A 4,134-nucleotide genomic window follows, 5' to 3' on the forward strand; every position below is an offset into this window, starting at 1 on the left:
GTTATAAAAACAAAGTCCATGTAAACCTAGAGAAATCATATACTATGACTAATGCATAAAGGTTTCCACCAAGACTCATGGTTCGAGATGGACCAAATAGATCCATATGAAGTAACTCCAAAGGTCTTTTAGTTGAAATATAATTTTTAGGTTTAAAAGAGACCTTGGTCTGTTTCCCCTTTTAACAAGCTTCACATACTCTATCCCTCTCAAATTTGAGTTTTGATAAACCTTCAACCAACTGTTTTCTATTTAATCGATTAAAATGATGCATGTCTATCGGACAAAGTGTCTTATGCCATAACGAAGTATCATCCTCTTTTGTAAGCAACAATGAATGTTAAATGATGCATGATGCAAATCAAGCAAGTATATATTATTGACTCTTTTTCCTATGAATACAATACTACCACATGCATCATATATAAGGCAATGGTTTAGTTCAAAAACAATTTTAAAACCTTTGTCATAAAGTTGGCTTATACTTATCAAATTGTGCTTTAACCATTCTACCAGTAGCACATTCTTGATGTTGAATGAGGATCCATTGTTTATGACTCCATTTCCAAGTATTCTTCCTTTGTTGTTGTCTCTATAAGTCACAAATCATTCATCATTCAACTCCAACTTTGCTAATTTGGTCTTTTCACCTGTCATATGTCTCGAACAACCCTTATCTACCACAAATCTTTCTTCTCACTTTTTATGACCTGCAAAACATATTTGTATTACATGGAACCCTTTGATAGGTTGGGTCCAACATGGTTATCCCCTTTAGGAACATCGTACTTTCTAGCATAAAAATTCTTAATAACATGACCTTTCTTCATACAATAGTAGCAAGAAATGAATGGCATGTCATTTGGCCTACTTTTGGAAAAGAAACTACAGAACTTCTTGGCTTCCTTTTTTAAAGTAGGATTGTAACCAAGTCCAACTTTCCTAAACACAAAATTTTGAGAGCCAAGAACAACTTCTAAGTTTGATTTCCCTCTTATGAACTTTGCACAAGTTTTCAAAAGTTATTTCACTTGATTTTTTAAAATAGTGTAGTTTTCACAAGGTTTTTCAGTTGGCTGATTTCCAGAACAATCGATTAAATTACTATAAATCATTTTTAAGTGTTCGAAATCAGTTTTTCAATCAGTTGTTTATTTTTCCAGTTGATTGAATCTGTTTTCCAACCACTTGTTTAAGTCTTTCAATCAATTGTTTAATGCAAAAATATTGTTTGCTTCATTATGCAACTCTTCAAAATCATGCAACAATTGATTGTAGTCATTTTTTTCTAGAGAGCTTACTTGACTTGATGAGGATGGTTCATAACCAGCCATGAGGCATAAGTTGGCTTCCTCACTTTCATCTTGTGATGAGCTACTTGTTGAATCATCATTTTCCTCCTATATGGTATGTATGCACATCTCTCCTTGGGTTTCATCTTTCTTTTCTTGTCAAAACTCTTCTCCTTCTCTTTGTTAACAATTGGACATTCAATCTTGATACGTCCTTATTTTCCACAACTATAACAAGTAAAATTAGAAGAATTTGACTCAAATTGTTTGCAAGTGTACCTCTTTTGATTACCTTTGCTACCTTAATTTTTAAGTTACTTCCCAAACCTTTTGACAAGAAGATTCAAGTTCATTATCACTTGATTCAACCACCTCATCCTCAAGTTCATCATTCCTTTTAGTGCTAGTCTTCAAGACTATATTCCTCACATTTTTCCCACTTGGCTCTTGCTCATTTAACCTTTCCATCTCAATTTCATGCTCCTTTAGCTTGTCAAACAATGCAGTCGTAGTCAATGTAGATAGGTCTCTTGATTCTAAAAATAGTCGTGACCTTTGGTTGTCAAGATCTATCAAGACACTTCAACACCTTGATGTTTAGCTCCTCTTTGTCAAATTCCTTACCGAAACCTATGAGATGGTTGACAATATGAGTGAATCTCTTTTATACTTTCGTTATGGACTCTCCTTGTTGCATCTTGAATAGCTCATACTCTTGAATCAAGGTATGCTTCCTTGCTCTCTTCACACCATTAGTCCCTTAATCTATCACTTTGAGCACCTCTCACATTTTTTTGGCACTTTTGCATTGAGAAACTCTAAAGAACTCGCCCATGTTCAAGGATGTGAGGATGTTCTTTACGGTGCAATAATATTGAGCTCTCCTTCTTGTCAACCTGTTTATCATCAACAACATGTTTAGAAGTGTAAGGTCCATTCAAGATTGCATCCCATATACCTTGGTCAATTGATTCAATGAAGACTTTCATCCTAATTTTCCAAAATTGGTAGTTTATGCTGTTAAACATAGATGCCCTATGAATAGAGGCACCTTCAGCAAAGGAAGCTTGTTTTCATCCATTTCAAATAATTCAAAAATAATTTTAGGATCAAACTTGAGTAAATTTTAAGAACCTTGCTCGGATACCAATTGTAAGTATTGAAATGGTTGAAATGCAAAGAAGGGGCTTGAATTGGGTAGTTAAAAAAATATGTTAACTTTTAAAAGTCTAAAACAATTTTCAATTGAATCAAATCAACCACGAAGTATGGATGCAAACACTCCTGGACTGGACACTTTCAATCGATCAAAAATAGAGATAGTCGATTGATTTCATTAAACAAATACAGTACTGATAGAATCAATAGATTGAATCACAAAAACAATCGACTGAAAAACTGGGAAAATTGCAAAAATGCGAATTTGTGATTTAAGCAGGAATAGTATGAAAGATCAAATAAGATAAGTTCAAATGAGTTAGACAAACATGTGAAACGCTACAGATAATGTCAGATCAAACAAGAATGTCAAAAAGATGGTTCAAACCAAGATTCTTTAAACTTTAAAGTGTAATACAAAGTGAGAAGGGTTAGAGAGAGGAGCAATGCATAAGATTTTTATACTCATTCACCGATACATGAGCTACATCCAGTTAGTCAAGGAAACTCGAGCCTGACTTTTCACTATTTCAAAAGATTTACAAAGTTTACAACATTACACTTTCAGAATATGCAAGAACACTACACAACGACTTTTGAAATCACACAAGAATCGTACAAGCATAACAAGACACCTCTTGCAGACCTGGAAAACCACCAAGCACAACCTAAAAGCTTGAGAAAGACCAAACCTCATGGTAGCAGAACCTTGCCTACCAAAACCATTTTCTCCAAGCTTTAAACACCAAGCAAAAGCCCCAAGAATAATTCAATATCAATCTTCAACAACTGCATATTGTATGATCACAAAAGAGAGAGAGTTCCACAAATTCCGGAAAATTTTTGCACTAAAAAATAGTCAAATTGTTATGAAATTCAACATGTTGATTTTCAGTCAATTACAAAATAAATAAACTAATTGAATATGTACCAATTAAGACTATTATGTCAAACCTTCTAGTTTGTTAAAAACCAATTCAACAGATTAAAAAACGCCATTTAACCTGTTAAAAAACATTTCAACAAATTAAAAGACTCAACAAAGAACTTATACATCTATGCAATGCGAAATGGTCTATGACATGAATTGCAATCTTCAGGTTTGTTTTCCCCATGATAACCCAGATATAGAGCACGCACACAAGGCCTCATCAAGACGTGAAACTCCAAATCTTCACATCTTCATTAATTTAAGCACGGTTCCAACATGTTCCAAGGCAATGGCTTTATGTACCTTCATCAAATCTTCAAACACCAAATCATCCAGCCTATTTGTGCCAACATAAGCTTCAATCTTAAAGCTTCAATATCTTCATGTGATAGCCAGATTAAGCACACATCAAGCTTGAACACATCAGTTCTTCATGTCTTCATTACTTAATCAAGTCTTTGTTTATCTACATCAAGTCTTCATATCTTCATCAAGTCATCATAGAATACCTTCATCAAATCTATGTGCACCAAAGTCATTTGTGTTAACAAGTGATGAGGTTGACCTCCAATCAAGTCATTCGTGAGAATCTTAGTTCAATCGGTAGTGAATCACTCGTACGACCTCTAAACATCGATCTAGCGGAGAGGGTCAGCGAAATGTAATGCAAGGCTCGAATCTCAAAGAGAGATCGATTCTCTCTCGTTCCTCTCGATTACTCATTGATTTGGTAACTCTAGGAGGTAGAGACCT

This window comes from Vigna unguiculata, chromosome 11, assembly GCF_037176805.1.
Source record: "Vigna unguiculata cultivar grain cowpea cultivar isolate G323 ecotype 2 chromosome 11, ASM3717680v1, whole genome shotgun sequence".
In the NCBI taxonomy this organism is placed as follows: domain Eukaryota; kingdom Viridiplantae; phylum Streptophyta; class Magnoliopsida; order Fabales; family Fabaceae; genus Vigna; species Vigna unguiculata.